The sequence below is a fragment of the Marmota marmota genome, unplaced genomic scaffold (genome assembly GCF_001458135.2).
Source record: "Marmota marmota marmota unplaced genomic scaffold, marMar, whole genome shotgun sequence".
In the NCBI taxonomy this organism is placed as follows: domain Eukaryota; kingdom Metazoa; phylum Chordata; class Mammalia; order Rodentia; family Sciuridae; genus Marmota; species Marmota marmota.
Window position 1 is genome coordinate 19,247,561 of NW_026000068.1, and position 20,524 is coordinate 19,268,084.

The 20,524-nt window shown below is 34.7% G+C and overlaps 1 protein-coding gene across 1 annotated transcript in view; it reads right to left on the minus strand.

Moving 5' to 3' along the window:
• Positions 1-20,524, minus strand: part of Negr1 (neuronal growth regulator 1) — a 492,948-nt gene that overhangs the window by 3,860 nt on the left and 468,564 nt on the right. The window lies entirely within an intron of this gene.

Consider the following 20,524-nt stretch of genomic DNA (forward strand, 5'->3'; position numbering starts at 1 on the left):
TTTGTGCCTTTCAGGATCTTGACAATAATCAAAAGACAGCTGGGTGTACTGGGGAGAGCATTGGCTTTGGGGTCAGACAGAATTAGGTTCACATCTGATTCTGCTCTATGAGAATGTGTGGCCTATTTGACTAACCTCTCTGAGCTTCAGTTTTCTCAAGGGCAAACTAGAAATAACAAAAATAATACAATCTAGCTGGCAGAGGTGTGGTGAGAATGGGAGATGAAGCACAGAAATACACTATTCGGGGCTAGGCACGTGCTAAGTATTCGATAAACAACCACGAACATCCTTATTCCTCATATATATTGTAAATATTTATAGTTGTGAATAATATTCATTCATGCATCTATTTGTAAATCTTTCTGATCAGTCAAATATTGTATGAAATGCTAGAAAAACAAAAAAAGAAATTTTTTCTTCCAAGGACTGTTTTTATATGTGTTTGGGTAAAGGCATGCAAACAATTATAATACAATCTTAGGAATATTAGAAATTGCATGTGCAAACTGCAGTGACTTGGGAAATGGTGCATTTAAATCTACCTGTGCAAGAGAGGGATGATTTAACAGTTTTACCAAAAAGAGCTGCCATTTGAATAGAGGAAATAACACATCCCAAGGCATGAGGAAAGGAGAGATCAGACATACTTCTAGGATCTAAAAGTAGATTAGTCGTGCTGGACCGTGAAGTTTGAGCCTGAAGTGGAGGGAATTGAAACTGGAGCTCTAGGCAAGTAGAATGACCTTGATTGTAATGAAAAGAGTTTTAGTTTCTAATCTAAAGGAGAATTTGAAGAATTTGGAGTGGTTAGATATATAACCATATTCATATATTAGAAAGATCACAGTATTATACACAAAGAAGTTCATGTGGTACTTAGCTAACAGTTATGCTGAATTTTCACCCAAACCCTAAAGATTCATCTAGTCTGGGATATGGTTAGCATCTACTGAGGAGATTACATTTCACTTCACAAGGGGGTGGCTACCTCCTGTATGTGGATTCTGTTCTCCAGAAATTGAATGTTATATGTATGCTCAGTATTGCTCAGGACTGAGTTTTGTTTAACACAGTAATAATAATAGTAATAACAAAAAATCCATGTACTTATTTTAATTATCTTTTTTAATAGAAACTTTCATTAATTCAAGCATTATTTCCCAGTCAAAATTGAATAATGTAATAAAGAAATATACTATTCTACCCCTTAATTCATAACTCAAATCCAGGAAGTTGCTCAGGGTTTGAATTACTAGCAGGTAGTTTTTAATGGAACTTTCATAAATGACAGTATTAGAATGTCAGAAGAAGAACAAATTGTATTGTTTATACCACTAAGGAATTAAAGTGGAGGAAAGATGCATTGCCCCCTGCCAGTGGGAAGATTTCTTGACAATGCAATCGCTGACTCCAGATGACTAGAACCCAGTGCTGAAGCTACAGAGAACCAAATCAACTATTTAATGTATCTAAATGCATTGTAAATGAGGGTTGTTTTTAAATGAAAACCTGATGAAGACAGTATATCTATGATTGAACAGATACCTTTCAAATAAATGACATAAGTCTAATTTAAAACCAGGGAACTCATTATTTTCTTTCTCAATTAAGACCTGGAAGAATATTTTAAAAATATAAATGAATATTTTATTTTATATGACCTTCTTACTAACAGTTGTGTCAGAATCATCTTTTAAGAATCTACGTGTAACCAAACTTATAAAGAAACAATAATAAACAAATAAAATGGTTTAATAAATAAGAAAAAATATTTTAAAAGCTAAGCATACAAGCCAGAGGTAGATTATTTTGTTATAATGACAAATTCAATAGTACCTAAGCATGTAGAATATCAATAACCCTAAAAAATCATCCATCTTTTGGAGTGTATGTTAGAGCAATCTTTCCTAAGTCCTGGCTCTTCCTCTTACAAGCTGAGCTGAATACCCTTTTTGTGTCATTAGACCATGATCTATATTCCTTTATTATATCATTATTACACTAATTGCAAATGTTTGTATATGTATCTATTTCTAGATCGAGGCCCCATCTTATTTATCTGTGTTTCCCTGACAGAAAGTTTGGTATATAGTGGATGGAAGATACTCAAGAAATGTCTAAGTGAATGATTCAATGACATAAAAATTAATTTGTAATTAAAATGTGTATTCCTATCACAAACAATCAAATCTCTTCTGAAACAAGTCTCATACTTAAAACCTAGTAAACAAATAAAAATACTTTCCTTGACTCATTTAGCAAGCTTGTATTGAACTCAATACCAAGCACCATATTGAGTGCTGGGAATTCAATGGTTTATAAGACATATATGGTCTTTTTGACATCTACCTTCATGGACATCTTTTTTCGAAATGTGTCTACCTCTTCTTCTGCTCAGTTTACTATCATTTTAAACAGGGCAAAGATATTATCCATAGCATCTTTTAAAATTAATGATGACCTTACAATTAAAATAGCAAAGTTTTTGTCATTGATTCACTTTTTAGTTGTTTGTGAATGTAATATTATTCTAGTACTAAAGTAAACTAGAAGCTGTCTGCTGCATTGTTAGCCAGCAATTATTATAGCTAATGGACTGCAGGAAAATTATGAACAATCACTAGGCCACAAAAAATTAGTCAAGGAAATGTGGCATCAGATGCCCAGTATAAGTCATATATCATCATTCACACTCTTGTACTGCATACTGAATGTCTTTTATGTTTTGAAAGTTGGATTAAATAACACATGAACAAAAATAAATAAAACCCAATCCTCTCCTTCAAAAAGAGTTCACTCTAGTAGGGATACAAATAAACAGGCAAATAGAGAACATAGGACATACACACCTATAAGGACAATACGGAATCCTGAGAAGGATAAGAGACTATGGCAGGGGAGTAGTTCAGGCAACAGTATTAAAAAGAAACAAAAACTGACTTTTTAAAAAATAGAATTTGCACTTCAGTACATACAAATCTCATTTTTAAAAATGGTGTGCAGCAGTCTTTGTTGGGGTATCCCATTGTTGTGTAATTTCATTCTCCTGGATGAACATTTATCATATTCGGTTTCTATGTGTCTGTGACTACTGGACTGAACTATTTGGAGATAAGATCTAATGGTATTAACATTAAGGGTCTCAGGGATATTCTGATTTGTTTCACATGTTAAATTCCAATTGAATTTTTGTAGATGGACACAATACGTGTATTTATTTGTTTTTATTTTATGTAGTGCTAGGTATTGAACTGAGTGCCTCGTGCATGTAGTGCTGGGGATGGAACCGAGTGCTCTGCCACTGAGCCACAACCCCAGTTGAATTTTTGATGTTAAGAAATTAAAGAAAATAAAATTAAAGAAAATAACTATTAGCTATAATTAGAAATTAGCTTCAAGACTCTGGTAAAGTATCACCTACATCAAAAAGAAAAAAAATCATTTATAAAAATCCCATGCTACATTAAGCATTCTTCTCTGTTCTCCATATTATTTAGTAACTCATAAAATCATGTTTATACATTTTACTCCAACTAGACCAAAAACAATCCAAAGCTAAGATCTCTATTTTTTTTATTTACTGATCACAAAGTCCATAATTTAGAAGTTACTCAGTATTTTTTTTTCAAATGATTATATGATTTACATCTATTTACCCTACTATCACCACAAACATAAGGAGACATAATACCATGACTTCTTTTTTTTTCAGATGAGTATTGTCTTTCCTCTCCCATATTTTGATGAATCTTTTCTTTCTACTTTCTGGCCTATTGCTTTTACTCATTGACTCAAGTGCCTGCACAGAGCACACACTAGATGTGTGAAATAAATGAGTGAATGAGGAGTGTGATAATACTCAAGGGAATGCCTATGGTTTACTAGATGCCATGCAGGGTAGTTTAACTTATTCTGATATGTACAGATCAGACTATCTGCCTTAAGCATTTTGAAAAAGAGGACAAATTATAGGCAGATTATAGGGGGATAGAACATGTACTGAATTTCATAACACCATCCTTTCACTGCAGAAGGCAGTGAGTGCAAATAAACCAGAGGGCCCCAGCTATCAACATGAACTTTCAGGAGGCATCTGGTATGTGCCTCTCTGTAATGGTCAGATCTTTCATAAGGTTCTATTTTTGACTATGTGTGAATATTGTACTACTATTATCCCAAGTAAAATTAGGAGGCTTAGGTCACATGCTCAGAGAGTAGGGGCCTATGGTGAGGGCTTGGGGTCCACTCTGAGTGACATGAGAGACCAGAGGAGAGTCTGACCATTCTAAAATTATCACTTGGCTACTTTGAGGACAATATGTTAAACTAGAGGAAGAAAGAGTAGAATGTTAGCTTGAAAGCTTCAGGAATCCCTATTGCCTCTGGAGAAAAGACAGATACATAGTCCAGAATTCAGAGTCCTCTATTGTCTGGTTATAACCCACTCATCCAAACTCATGCCTACACTCAACTCTAGACTGACAAACCATTTTCGAACACATAGTGTTTTACTACCCCATGTCATTTGCACATGCTACATCCTTAAGCCTATGTGGCCTTCTTCTTATATCCCTTCTCTACTTATTAAATGCCTAATCAACCTTAAACATCTAAAATAACCTCTTTTGAGTTAGGCATTGTGTCTCATATCTGTAATCCCAGTTACTCAGGAGGCTGAGGTAGAAGGGCATAAATTCCAAGCCAGCCTGGACAATTTATTTGATTTTGTCTCAAGATCTAAAATTCAGAGGGCTGGCAATGTAGCTCAGTGTTTGGGTATCCCTAGGTTCAATCCTCAGTATTATAAAATAAACAAATAAAATACCCCTTCCTCCATGAGGCTCCCTCCAGTCTTTCAGGTAAGAATTATTAATATCCTTGTACTGATTTCAGAACTGGTTCCTTGTTAACATACAGTTATAAAATCTTCCACTGACTATAAGCATTTCAAAATTATGGGACATTTCTCCCAATAATATGTGTTTCTGTATCTTCTATCAAATGTGTTCAATAGATGTCTGTTAAATTAAATGTTGGAAAATATTCCTAAGTATACATTTGTGTAATTTGAGAATAATTTTATAAGATATTCTATTTCAATAGTAATTCCTATGATTTTTTGCCCTTAAGGAAAAGAGTATGATGAAGAATGTGTTCTGTTTCTTTTATAACATCTATTTAATCAACACCTTCTAAGTAGAAAGAAGAAAATTTTAAAGAAGGAAAAGAGAAAGAAAGGGGTTAAGAAAGGAAAAAGAAATCAAAAGAGATGAGGATTTAAAACAGAGAGAAAAGATGCCCAGCCCTTGAGCAGTGTATTAGTTTCATATTCACCATTTTATTTGAGGGAAGAAAGAGAGAGAAAAAAAGAAATAGGGAATTTTAGAGAGAGTGTCTTGGTGACACTTAGACACTTGGTGACACTTAGAGTTGGCTGTCATACTTCCTGATTTCTTAATATGGCTAAGGTATTCTAGTTTTTTTTTTTTTAAAATAAATCATTGTGTTTGATATATGCACTTGGAGACAGATAACATTGGTTTGAATTCTACCTCTTTTGCTTTCTAATTGGACTAAACTGGACAAGTTTTTTTTAAAACTTTACTTAATTCATTATTTTTACTTAGTTCATTATTTTTATAAGTGGTATCTCAAGTTTACAAGTAGATTAAAATGAGTCGATGTAAAGTAACTAACAAAGCTCAAGCACCCACTCAGATATTGTGAGGATTACTCCTCATTCACTCATGTATTTAACACATTGAGAGTGTGCCTGATGCCAGACATTCTGATCCCTGGGAAAAATAGAAATGTCCCCTGTCCCCACAGAATTTTCTTTATAGCTTAAGATAGTTTGGATGCAACAAGCACATTTTAACTTCATTTACTTAACCTATACTGATTAAATAAACCAGTGTTTCTCTGGTCTTACAAAAATGTCCTCCTTTCTCTCTTAGCAAAAAATCACAGTTATCTGTTTCCTTAGCTTCTTTGGAAGGATGTATTTTAATGTCAGTTACTGCTAGATGATGTGCTAGTCTCTTTTTGCAGTCTCTTCCATGTCAGGGAGTGTGACCTTTTCCTCCTCTGCTCTCTCCTCCTCTTTTGGCATTTCCACATGCCATTCAGAGTGTGGTTTCATGGATGACCTAAAGCTTGCTGGGATTTTGAAGGAGTTCTCAGACATGCAGCAGAAGTACCCAGGATAGGTGTAGAGTCTAAGCCTTTGGGATTTCTCCCAGTTATCAACAGGAAGATCCAATCTGGGTTTTAACACATATCTTACATCTTGTCTAATTATGATTATCACTCCCAATTACTTACAGCTGCTGCATATTATTTTCAGTCTTGGCAGTTTTCCCTTGTATTGCTCTAGATTTTATTTTTAGGCAAGAGCAAATGTAACTGTGAAATATTTAGTTTTGGTACAATACCAATTACTCGCCTAGGCAATTTCCTTAAATTACACAAGCTATAACTAAACTAGCTTTGAGTCATATTTTTAAGATTCCTGTCACAGTCTTAGGTAGAGTTACTTAAAGTACATTAATTCTGCTTCCATAAGACAAAACTGGCCTTAACTCTCATTTTCCCAAGGAAGCTTCTACCTTAACGGGAAGTGAATGATATACACCCAAATTATTTCATGTAAGAAAGCAATTAATGTATATTTGAAACAGAAAGCACATTAGAGTACTAAAAAGTTGTGCACCAATGACTCGATCCAATAGGTAGTGTGACCCTGTCTCATCACATAGTGTAGAATGAGTTTCCTTAAAAGATAGTTTAATCCTCTTTTAAGCCATATCCACCCCTCTATGCCATCAGCAGGTGCAGGAAACATATGGAGGCTCTGATTACACCTCACATTTTTTCACTTAATTCTATCAAAACTCTGAGTGGAGTTTAGGGGACAAGAAGAACAGCAAATGGGTTATGTTTTGCAACTGAATGCATAGTTTCGATTGTGGTATCTAGAGAAAGTAGGCAGGCCTCCGTATAGTGAAAGTAAGCAGGCTTCAGTATAATGACATAATCTCAGTATAATGACATAATTACACACAAGATTATGTGTAATCACATGGCCCAGGTCCTAACATGTGATATAGTGTGTCACAGATAAGGATGGACAAGTGGTGTCTTCTCATACACTACCACACTCATGCGACACAGTGATGCCCAGGGAGAGGGCTTGGTGTTAATATTGCATGCTGCTGTACTCTGGGATCTTCTTCCTCCCTTAGTCTTTGGGGTTCAGCAACTGTGCCTATTTAGTGCAGTTGTTATGTGGTAGAGATAACAATGGATAGATTTTCAATTCATGTTTTTGCTCAACAAACCTTTCTTGTATAGTGTATACTATTTCCTAGGAATACGGAGAGATAAACACACCATGGTCCACTTTTCCAGAAGCTATTGATCTGATAAAATAAGACTTAATTTATGAGCCTCTATCAGAGACAACTCCCCTGGTATTTAGGGAAAGAATGTAAGAATTGGATATGTGGCTTCAAATTCTTGTCAGTCAGCCCTTTCCCTTTCTTTAGATGGAATCAAGCTAACAAAGTGCACATTGATGAACTTTTCTTAAATTAGAGGTCTAAGGGTTATAGAAAAAAATCTATATTTTAGATACTTCTTCAAATATTTTGGATTTTTGTTTTTTATTTGATCAAAAACTGAGTAGAAATTCCAACATCTTTGGTAAACTGAGTTTTCACAATGACAAAAAGTATAAAATAATTATTTTTGTAAAAGTTTCTCTTTTTTTGTGTGTTATAAACAATGAGGAGAATGGGTAGGGAAGTTATACCATCCCTATCTCTTTCTGACTAGTGATATTTTCCTGACAACTTGATCTTAGTAATTACTAAGCTATTTCTCTGGCAGACCAACATCCTGAGTCCTACTCTGTTTACTGAATAACCATCTTGCCAAAGTTCATATTATACCATCATAACTACTCATCATCAATTACAATAGGTATTCCAAATATCTATCTATCTGTCTGTTATTACCCAGATTCCAAAATATGTATATTTGTAGATAAATACCTTTACCTGGTAACAGCCAAATGAAACTCTTCAAGATCACTGCCTCTAATCTGAGATATGGAGGTTAAGAAAGCATTTACCCAAATAAAGACAAGTTTTGTTGTCTTTTTCTGTCCTAATCATTGAAAAAAGGACAGATCACTAATTGCCCATCAATATCTTCTAAATGTATTGTATTTTTTGTTTCTATAAAATCAGAAGTAATTTACATAAATATACTATTTCTGTTTTGTAGTGTGTTGTCAATTCAGGTACTTTTGTATAGCTCTAAATAACCCTTTAAACTTGGCATGTTCCAGTTGTCCGTCAGGTTAGTTTGGAGAAAATGAGTTTCTATATAAGCATTCTTATATATTTTAGAATACGTGTGTCTCTGTATGTAGGTTTGTGTATGTATGCATGTTTTAAGAGCAGGTTTGTTGTGTAAAATATATATATATACACAAAAAGATATACAAATAACCTTTGCTATATAGATTTTAGTTTGGGCCTTTAAGGCAACATCTAGCTGAAGAAAACAGGGCTTTATAGAAATAAAAATAGAAACCCAGCTGTGTTCTTAAGGTCACTAATAGTCACTGCCATTAGCTGTATCTTTACCGTGACACTAGTGTGGTTAAAAAAAAACAAAAAACAAAAAACAAAACAAAACAAACAAACAAAAAAAAAACAGGAGAAATTGCAAACCAGCAAACATTTGTTAGTTGAAGTCTCTTTGAAGATACTATATATGTGATTACGTGTGTGTGAATTATTTAAGTTTTTATATGGATGTCTAAACTTGGAGCTTTAATGATTACATCATCTTGTTTATTATTATTATTATTTTTTGCATATTTTGTGTGAGGAAGTTTACCCTAAACCAGCTTATTTTCTGTTCTTCTGCAACATTGTTCTTTCAGCAATAAGGATCAAGAATTTCATCGGTTTGGTTATCTTTTCCAGTTCTGGAAATATTCCATATACCTTCAAGGTTTTGTTTCTTCTGTTTTTATCTTTTCAAATGTGATTAAAAGCTAGTGATTGGCCTTGCATTTTTCTGATCTTACAATCTAGGCTGATTTTTGGTTACTCTGCCATTGTATTTTGGCTATTAAAAAAACCTTAATAAAATCTAAAAGGCTTTGTATGGAATTTGACACCTCTGTATATTTTTCGGAAGCACCTTTCCAGCCCTGTCAATGTTTGTTCTCCACCACATTCTGCACAAATCACACAGGGGGAAAGCTCTCTGTTCTTAGGACATGGCCAGATCTTTGCTCATAGTGTGCCTTCATCTGAGAGGGCCTCCTGTGTCTTTGTGGTTTCTGTGGTTGAAATATTACCCATCTCCAATGCAACCTGCTCACAAAGTTAGGATCTGTCAGAACTCTTAGGGAGTTTTCAGCTTTCCAGATAAGGAGAGAAAGCTGGTGGGGATTGAGCAAATAAGACCAGAATTCGGGTATGCTGATTCTCTGTGCATCCAATTCTATGCAGTTTCCCTAAATCACTATCTAACTCTGATTGGAATTAATCTGTCAATTCCTCTTTTCTTTCATAGCCATTTACTTTGACCCATACTTTATTACTGTCATGTTCATCTTCTTTATTAGAGTCTACGTTTCTTGAAAGCGAGGATCATATTTAATTTACTTTTGTATCACTCATAGCATTTGATCAAAGGATGGTGCTATCAAATATTTATTATGTAGCACCAAATTATAGATCCATTGTTTTAATTTCTGCATTTCAATGAGACTTAATATAAAGTTCAAAATAAAACAAAAAAGAGAAAAGAGCATTTTAAGACAGATGATATCATTAGTCAATAATGCGGGACTTAGAAACATTGACTACCATTATAGAGTACATTGGTTCCATCTTACTGGAAAGGAGAGTATTTTCTTCTTGGTTGTCTATAAAGATATGATATCATAAATACACAGTTATACATACACAGAGACATATGTATACATGCTCACACACAACACACACACACCCAAGAGAACTTTAAACAGTCACTTCCATCTAGACTTCTATTTGAATGTGTTAGTGATGAATGGAGACTATATTGCTTCCAATTTAGCATACTATTTGCTAACCTAGCCCCCACAGTTTTCTGAGCTGAGAAAGGAGATATTATTTTCTTCTTCATGGTGTTGTGATAAGTAAATGAGACAGATTAAAAAGTGCTCAGTACAGTGTTGATTTAAGCGCTCCATAAATAATGGCTTTAAAAATGTGTTAATATAAGAAGTACGGGTGTGAGCTCCTTTCTTGACCCAAGATGAAATATCCTGTTGTTGGAATGAGGTACCACAAAGTTCCATAAGTAAGAGAGAATAATACTCCTACCACATACACTGAACATGGAATGCTTGAGAACCTACACATGCTGAGTACCTACTGTTTCCAGTTTACTATTGTATGTGGTAGGATATTGTTTTTGTACATAATTCTTCTAAGTAGATTATAATGCTCTAAGTAAATCACACCCTGTAACTCCTTGGGTTTGAAATACATGATTCTTCTACTCAGATTCACCCTCCACTACTCCTTCCCAATTCTCTAGCCTGTATCTGACTTGTTTGACCTTCTCCTTAAGAACCTAGTTCAGGGTTTCCTCTAGGATCACTTCCCTGCCTGCTCCCTCCCTGGAGGCCCCACTGCAGCTCACTGTCTGTCATGGCCTTACTCAGACTGGCTTCCTCCCTTGAGGATGGGTTCCTAAAGTACAGGGATCATGATTCTTGATATTTTTATCTTTCTTTTCTTCTCTTTTCCTCTTCCCCAGTGACTAGCACTGTGACTGCATATAAGAAGGATTTAATAAATACCTGCTCTTTTATCTCTACATGAGATAAATTTGCAAAATATACTGGTTTTTATTCACGGCTTGTGTCTTGTCTTACATCCTCTCATTACCTTATTACTTTAGCTGTTGCTATGACAACCAGTTGTGTGCAGAGCAAACAATTCTGAAGTAGATTTCACTTGGCTTTTCAGAGGATCCCCAGTAGAACAGAGCCTCATTACACACAGCAAGGACCAGGTCAACAACACATTCTTGTATTGGATTTATTCCCTCCCTATTTTGTTTGGTTCAACTGCCCACTAGGGTTCCCTGAAATTCCTTCCCCAAATAATCATTTATAAGCGAGTCGTTCATTTTGGGTAAACCCAGACAAAGACAACAATCTTGAATGAAAAAGAGAAAGACAATAGATTACAGATACTGGGTCTAGGGCAACTTCATATCCTCCCCAACTCATGGTGTTTTGCACATAGTGGGTACACAACCAATTAATTTCAGGTAAATAAACCAATTGAAAGTAAACAACTTTTCAATCTCTGCCACTGCTCTTCTTGGCTTATTACAATTTTCTCAGTTTCATCACTTTTATGAGGTTTGCATTAATAATAGTGTTAGCAGGCACATTCTCCTAGTAATGAAAAAGGGATCTTAAAATCTTAATTAAATCTTTTTTTTTTCCTCAAATACTTTGTCCCAGGAATATCACCCACTGTTTTACAAGATCATCATTTTGGTTTGTGCTATACCAGCAACATTGTCTAATGAAAGTCCTCTCTCCCATTGTATTTCTTAAATATTTAAAGACACTCATGGTTCTTATATTTTTATTATGACTTCAACTATAAAATGCCTCTCTCCCCTACAACCTTGAAATGCTCTTTATTCTAGACTTTATTTCTACCTAAGTTGATCCAGCTTGCAAAATGGAAAGATAAGAAATACTATCGTTATGGAAGGAATTTGGTAACATACACATGAAAATAAAAAGACGTGTCCAAAGGATGCAAAAAATAAAAAAAAAGATTAAATTTGCATAGTGACTCCAGAACTCAACACAATCTAATCTATTTTTAAAGATTAGTAACATCCTTTAAAAAAGTATAGATAATAAGTTGGTCATAATTTCTTTGGACACTAGTCAAGATATTATAAAGAGAAGGGTAACATTTTTTAGACCTTATATTGAAATACCTTTACTCTGACTCATTGTTGAGATATTCAAATTTGATCACTTATGTTAGTGTTTGCCTGCCACAGAAATAGCAACTTCCTGCATTAATAAATGTTTCAGTCCATCAATGTTAAGTTTTATATCCATAATTTCTTTGGTTATAAAATACTAGGGAAAGCCTTGTCATTTCATAAGGCAAAACCTTTATTTTATTGAGCACTGCCTCTGCTTTAATAACATTTTCAGTTATTCTTAATCTGAATGTATACATTAAAACCTAAAACTGGAAAATTGTTCTTTTGAACTTCAGTCAGAAAAATCATAACTTAGGAGTAACTGACTTTATATTGGTAATCATGTTATTTATTCAATGAAATAATTTATTGATCACCTACTCTGTGTTAAGCTTGGTGCTTGGTACTCAGTACACAAAGATGAACAAGACCTAGTTCTTGGCTTTAAGAAATTTATAGTCTATTTGAAATAAAACATTCCATTCTAGAAGAAAAGGAATGATTTTCACCAAATCATATATTATTCGAGTTCCAGGGTGAAAAGAAACTTTGAAAGACTCCATTCTTCTTTGTGAAAGTAAAAACGAAATCAGAAATTCAGTTAGAGAAAGACGTTCTAGGCTTGTGTCATTTTGAAGCCCAAAGAGACTGGAATCTGGAGAGTGAAGAATGGTGCAGAGAATTAATGCAGGTTTCCAGGCTTTGAGTTCAGGGCCTGGCCCAGCATATCACACTGTCCACATTAATTTATTTAGCATTTTGTTTCTGGCATATAGCTCTCTCACTGCTCATTAATATTAAATGCAGCAAGTATAATTTTAAAATATTTCTAAATCTAATATAATTAAGAGAATCTTGTAGTCTAGTCAATTATCCAAAAGTTAGTCACCTCTTTAATTAGTCATTTCAACCAATGAAATACTAAATGAGTTTCTTCTGTACATGTGCTGAAAGTTATAGAATTGCATATTTTTAAAAAAGAGAGAGAGAGAGAAAGAAAGATAGAATTTTTAAATATTTATTTTTCAGTTTTTGGTGGACACAACATCTTTATTTTATTTTTATGTGGTGCTGAGGATCGAACCCAGTGCCCCGCGCATGCCAGGCGAGCGCGTTACCGCTTGAGCCCTATCCCCAGCCCATAGAATTGCATTTTGAAGTACCAATTGTTGAAAATAATTTCTAAGATCTGTAGTCAATGTCTGCTTTATTTGCTTCTCTCTAATATATTCAGTTGGACTTTTTCAGTGCTTCAAGCCTATGAAGCTCATACTAGATATTTTTTTGATTAATATTAGTGATAGTTAAATAACTATTATATTGGAAATGTGTTATGAATGCTTAATTTTATTTGTATGGGAGGAATATTGCTTAGAATCAAAAGAATAGGCATCTGTAAAATTCTGCTATCTGTCTAGACTCACTGTTGATTCTTTGTTTCTCAAAGGTACACATGAAATCAGAAAATCAGCATTCAGAGCATCTTTGCATAAAATGCAGCTTTGTTTTGTTTTGTATTTTCCAGTGAAGTCGCAGCTTCAGTGTATTATTCATGCTTTAGGTCAGGACTTGAAAACTTGAAAAATAGAAAAGGGATTAAGGGAACCGTATATTCCTAGAGAGCAAAGCTATGGTTTAAAAACAATAAATGTGTCAATTTGGTTTTACTGCAGTAACTTTTCAACCTCCTAGTACACCAATATCTAAGGGTAATTGCTAATGAAATTAGAGAGCCACATTTAAATATGTGTTCTAGTATACATTTTCCATTTCACACTAAATTGAACTATAATCACAATTATTAGGGATATTTGGCATCATTCCTATTGTCAAAAAAAGAGTATCTGAAGTTTCCTGTAAGTTAATGTACAAGATTTAAAGAAAACAATCACACATTTTGGTGTTTTCTTAGAAACATGTCATTCTAAAATGAACTGGGCTACATAATTGCCCTTGAGTGAGTTTTTTAAAATTATAATATTAGAAAAAAAGAGTTGATTTTTTTCTCCCTTTTCCCCCAAAGGGAAAAGATGTTAAATTCTAATATCTCATGGTTACTGTGCTGAAAATAAAGACAATAAGAGAGATGAAATAAGCCCTGTGCATTTTTCTACTAATCTTCTGGGAATCTCTTCCTATAGAAAGCCATTTTTTTTGTCTATAGTATTTAAGCTATTCTTCTGATATTCTTGACAGGAACAAGGTGATTGTTTCTAAAGTTTAAGCAGCTACCTGCTTGCAAAGAGTAATAGAGCAGCTTTATCCACATGTCTGAATTAGGAAAAAAAAAAAAAACTCACCAATAATACAAATAGAGGTTTTCATTAAGCAGCATTCCTGTTTATTACAGAGCAACAACAATATTTTTTTTGGATTTCAATTTAACATTGAAAACAAGTCCCAATTCCCCCATCTCTTTGATGCAGCTGGCTGCACTATGCATAATGTCTAATATACAATGGCAATGTCTATTGTTACAGAACTGGATTATTTGTGTATTGAAAGCTTCATTCAAATTTGTATGGTTCAGAATGTTCAATGAAATGCACAAATTGACTAGTTCAATATTCCTCAATTTGTCATAATGGTTTCTGTGTGAGTGTTTTTCTTATTTAAGATTGCCAAAATGCCATTTTTTATTCTTTAAGGAACAAGGTGACAATTCCTGTGAAATCTCACAGTTGAATGCTAAAGGCAACGGCCTAGGTCAAGCTCAAAGCCACTTATAGGACTACGAAAGCCCATACAGACTGTATCTGGGTTTAGCAGGTATAGGAAAATAACTTGCCAAAGGCCTTGTATTACTGTTTGCTGACAAGAAAAAGAAATATGATGTAAGGATATTAAGGAAAAGATTTGTAAGCGAAAGAGAGTGGTTGAGCAGGAGTAAAAGGAGTGTTGGAAAAGGTATTGAAACTTGAATAACGTTGAGAGAAGAAGTAGTCTACGGAGACCCTGTGACTGAAAGTTTCATTGAAAACACAAACATATTCATTTGGAGCCTTGCAAATACCTTTCTTCATATTGGACAGTTTGAATCCTTTCCCATTTGTAGATATGTTTGCTAAATGAGGAGTCCACTAATTCCATTCATCCTTTTTAAAATATTCTTAAAATACATCCTAAAACCATTGACTTGCATTTGAGCTAGTTTTTAAAGTATGGAGAAACATTTCAACTATGGTTTTATTTCTTGATCACTCAATCATGAAAAAAAAAATAGAGTCAAAAGGCTATTTTAAAATAAGGGAAGGATATAACATTCTGGAAGAAAATGTTGAGAATCACTATTTCTTAGGTGGCAGTTAGAGACATATATATCACATGTTGTTCCTTTGGAGATGTTACTATTTTATCACTTTGCTGGTAGGTAGGGATCAAAGGTCCGTTTCCAACCAGTTAGACAAAGTGCTGGAAAATCTAGATTGTTCTTGATGTAGCTTACTGTATTAATTTCTGAGAAGACACATTTCTAGGGCTAAATAAAAGATAGAATTTTTGTTTGGGGCAGGGCATGCAAAGGACATTTAAAATTTTTTTTCACTTCATTGTGTTTGTGAATTCTATCATTTTGATCATTTCCAGCTGGGCGTGGTGGCTCACGCCTGTAATCCCAGTAGCTCAGGAGGGTGAGATTGGAGGATCCTGAGATCAAAGCCAGCCTCAGCAAAAGCAAAGTGCTAAGCAACTCAGTGAGACCTTGTCTCTAAATAAAATATATACAAGGGTTGGGGATGTGGCTCAGGGGTGAAGTGCCCCTGAGTTCAATCCCCAGTACCAAAAAAAGAAACAAGAAGCCTTTTTTGATAATTTTCCTGTCTTTTTCTTAAGCAAATTTAATTGCTTTTAGAAAGCTTTAAACATAAACAATTAAGACCACCCAAATACTGATGTGCTATGAGCCAATTTCTATCTATATGGTGTCGATATTAATACATTTGGATTATTGTGAGCATTGGAGGGGATTCTTATTTGTAATTTATAAATTTATAGATTTATAAATTAGTTTATAAAAAGCAATTTGATCTCAGGGCACACTTTTCTAGAAGCTGATAAATCTCCTTTAAAAGAAGGCAGTATTCTCCGCCAGTGGCAGAAGTCACAGATTCACTGCTAGAGGGAGATTTGCCTTGCTGTTGCTCCTTTAAGGACCAAGGGGTCCATGCATTAGGGAATGCAGGTGACTTGGAAGTAGAAAACTTCCTCCTTCTGATGGCAAGGAAACAAAGACCTCTTTGTCACAACCATCAGGAAGTGGGTTCTGGCAACAATTGGAATGAGCTTGAGAGCAGAGTCTCACATCCTGTAAACAAGAGCCCATCTTAGCTAGCATATCAAACTTACAGAATTGAGAGCTAATAATCTGTGTTGATTTCAGCCACTACATTCTTGATCATGTGTTCAAACAATAAAAAGCAAATGCCTTTTTTCATGGGAGTGTGTCACAAAAGCTGTTGAAAGGCAATACAAGTCAGGTGTGGTGGTACATGCCTGTAATTCCAGTGTCTTGGGAGGCTGAGGCAGGAGGATCACGTTCAAAGCCAGCCTCAGCAAAAGTGAGGTGCTAAGCAATTCAGTGAGATCCTGCCTCTAAAATACAAAATATACCTTGGGTTGTGGCCAGTGGTTAAGTGCCCCTGAGTTCAATTCCCAGCAAACTCGCACCACCCTCCCCGCCCCCCCCCCAAAAAAAAGAGCAATACAAGGATTAAAGAGACAGAGACAACATATTGAAATGGAAAGACATGTTAAAATGCAATGGCTGAGTATCAAACATTAAGTGATCTTAGGTCTCAGAAGGTCATCTTACAGTGGGACAGTCTTCCCAGATCAGGAAGCTTGGAAACATGGGGAGGCTTGCCAGGGCAGAATTTCTAATAGCTTCAGATCTCCCTTTGAATTGATTTGTCAACTTTGAATCAAGTTTTTGCTTAAACGACACTCTCTAAGCCTGTATCTATTTTTCATGGTCACTACAAACCTTACCCCTAGGAAAACAATAAAAACAAAGGCTCCAATCAGATTCCAGGGGTCACTACTATTGTTCTGTTGAGTTGAAAGGATATAATCATCAGCCACTTACAAATCCAAGATTACTCCCATTTCAGGCTGTGCCCTGAATGAGATAATGCATACCTACATGTAATCTCTATACAAAATATAACAAGAAAGCTTGACCAGAAGACTCATGTGCACCCCACAGTGCACACCTTTTTAATATACAATAGCTAAATCTAAACACATCTCAATGAATAACTAATCCTAGTAAGCCTACAACCACATTCATTTTTCTAACTCTTGTGGTCAAATAATAAATACAGATGATACAGAAAATAGGCACCATGGCAAATTTGTACAAATAGAGTTTAGAGACAGTGACAGAAAGCTTAGTCAAGCAAAATGCTCATAAAGCAAAAATCAGGATGAAAAAACATCAAACATTTCCCTGAGGCTCACGATTGTATAAGAGGGTCCTTTGGGTCCTTTAGTTTAGCACTATGTCCTCTTTTCCTAGCAATCACACTCCTACAGCTAAAAGATGTTTGGACTAGGACACTCATTATTTACAGCAACTATTGAAGCTGCAAGAATATATACATATATACATAGTGCAGCAGCTGAAGAGTAAAACCCTCAGCTCTCTTATTTCCCCAAGGTTGCAATCTAATTGTGTTTCCAGTAGGGGAAAAAGGGCACAGATATCTTCCTCAAAAACCTTTTATTTTTATATGCAAAAAGTAAAGTCAATATACTTCTTTCACTTATGCCACTTCTCCATTTAAGCTGTTCTTTGCTATTCTTCGTGCATGAATAGAAGACTGGCTGGAATGAACAAAGCATGGATTTTGTTGTTGTTGTTGTTGCTGCCATGTAAAGTTACAGCAAATAAACTACAGAGAGACAAGAATAAATGTAGAAATAACCTAAATCTTTTTATGTAGATGAAGTAAAAAGGCAGTCTCCTTTAGAATTGTTTCTTTAGATTATAATAGCAATTTATGTTAAAAGGCACTATGACAAATCAGCTCATCATTTATTTTAAGAAGTCAAACTAGAAAGATCAAGTGTACTGTAGGTGGTATTTCATCTTATCATATTAAAACAGTCTTCCCAAATGTAAAAGATAATCTCAACTGCTGTGTTCTGTAAGCAAGCAGAAAATTATGTAAATCTGATTTCCTTACTATGCGCTTGCTATCTCTTTAAAGCTTACTAAATCATATCCAGATTTGTAAACACAAAAGCACTGGATCCAAGATACATTTGCTTTTCAAACATTCAGAATGAGAAAAGGTATTTTGCAGGGTGTAATTGAAAAATTCCTATCTGTTTTCAAAAGCTAACAAATCAACGGGTTGTATAAGATTAAAAAAAAAAAACACAAAACATCACCTCTTAACTTATTATGGGCTTAATTGCTTCCTCATAATGGAGTGTGACAATGTGATTGCAATAAGAATAGCACCTGCTTTGAAAATCACATATCAAAGAAATGCCAGTAAGGGTACAGGAAGCCCACACAGTAGACATGTTGAAGTTTGTTTTTTTTTTTTTCTCTGTTCTTAAATGGGGCTGATTCTTATTCTCTCTCTTTTAAGCCTGTTTACTCTCATTGCCTGAATAGTTAGTGTTTACTTTAGTAGCTTTCTAAAAATATCAGCTCCTGTATGCCCACCTTGGAGATGGAATAGAGGCACGTTTACATGGTTAGGTATTTATCTGAGCTTAAATCTCACATACAGACTTTATAGACGCAGTAGGGCCTAGACCACAAGATGCTCCACCCGAGGAAGTAGAGATGACTGTGTGAACCTGAGTGTACAAGCATCTTGAGTCAATAACCGTGCCAATGAGACAGACTGTCATCATTTTTCTTTTGTTCTAAAAAAGGGAATCCTTTGATGTTAAAGTTCATTAATTAAATTCATTGTTATTGTGATTTGCATTAACATAGTCTAATCTATTTGGAAATATGTGTTTAATATTATATATTTTTAACATTAATTTCTTATTTTGAGTTTAGAGAAAGGCAGGAAATCCTTTACTTTTCTATGGAGAGTTAACCAAATGCAATCAATCAACAGGTTAAAAGAAATTTAAGTAACCAGCTATGTTTTAGTTAATAAAGATTTATGATGTTACTTGCACTTTTAAATATGAATAAGAAACTAAACTCTGTTTCTAGTTCCTGGCATATAGCAGGTGTTAAACATTTGCTAAGTAAAGGAGTTCTTTTCAATAAATTCATTAAGCAACAAAATACAAATCTGGTTCTGATTTTAAAGAATGTAGCTATTGTAAAATAAGCCGATCTTCCATTCTAATCCATACCTTCTAGAATTTTAAGTGAGATGACAACATGAGGAAAGTGAAGAAGGACAGAGAACGCTGAGCTAAGAAGATACAACATAAGTCATATAAAGAAAATGACCAAAAAGGCAAAAGGACAAACAATAATGAGAGATGCTCAAAGGGAATTATGCGTTCATACAAAAGAGAAGCTGAGAGACTGACAACACACTCTCTCTCTCATGCATCCAACATTTCAGAGGCACACAATGACACTTATCGAAAAGGCAAAGAGAGACTGAGAATTATAATCATGGTGAGGGGTGAGATGGATTGGAAACAGCCTCAGCTTATGTGTTTATAGAATGTCGCTCCAGAAGACTGCAATACCCTCTTTGTATTTCACAGCAGAAGGTATGAATGGCAATGCCAGCTCTTGGTGCTTGCCCTTCTGGCTTGATGACACTAAGCTGAGGTGCACGTTTGGCCTGTGGGCTGAAGGTTTCACACCTGCTGTCAGCACAGTCTGTGTTAAGTCCTATCCTCAATAGTACACATGTAATAACACTGTTCAAATCAATGCTTCACGAAAATAAAAACAACTTATCGTCATTGTTGCTGCATTGTTAAGGCTCTCAGTATAATCCCTAATAAATTCAAATGCTGGAAACATAATAACAACGTGCTTTCAGTGAGGTGCATAGTTAAAGGAGGATAAATAATTGCATGTTTGAGGATCTCTGGAATTTAGAACAACAACAACAACAAAAACTTATTCTTACATAGACCCGCTATATTTAAAAACCATTCTAGGATTTTTGCATATATAAATTTATTTACTTCTTACAGCCCCATTTTATAAATGGGGAAAATTAAGACATGCAAGCATTGCATCTCAGATTTAAGTCCATCTATGTGGCTTTACGATCTTTGTTTTTAACTACTTTACTATTTGCCCCTCAGAGATAAGCCAAAAGATATAAAACTTTTAAAAGGTTATAGTAAGATCTGCCATTGAAAAAAAAAACCAAAAAACGGAGGGGGGGATAGTAGAGGATAGGAAAGGCAGCAGAATACAACAGACACTAGTATGCAATATGTAAATCAATGGAAGTGTAACTGATGTGATTCTGCAATCTGTATACGGGGTAAAAATGGGAGTTCATAACCCACTTGAATCAAAGTGTGAAATATG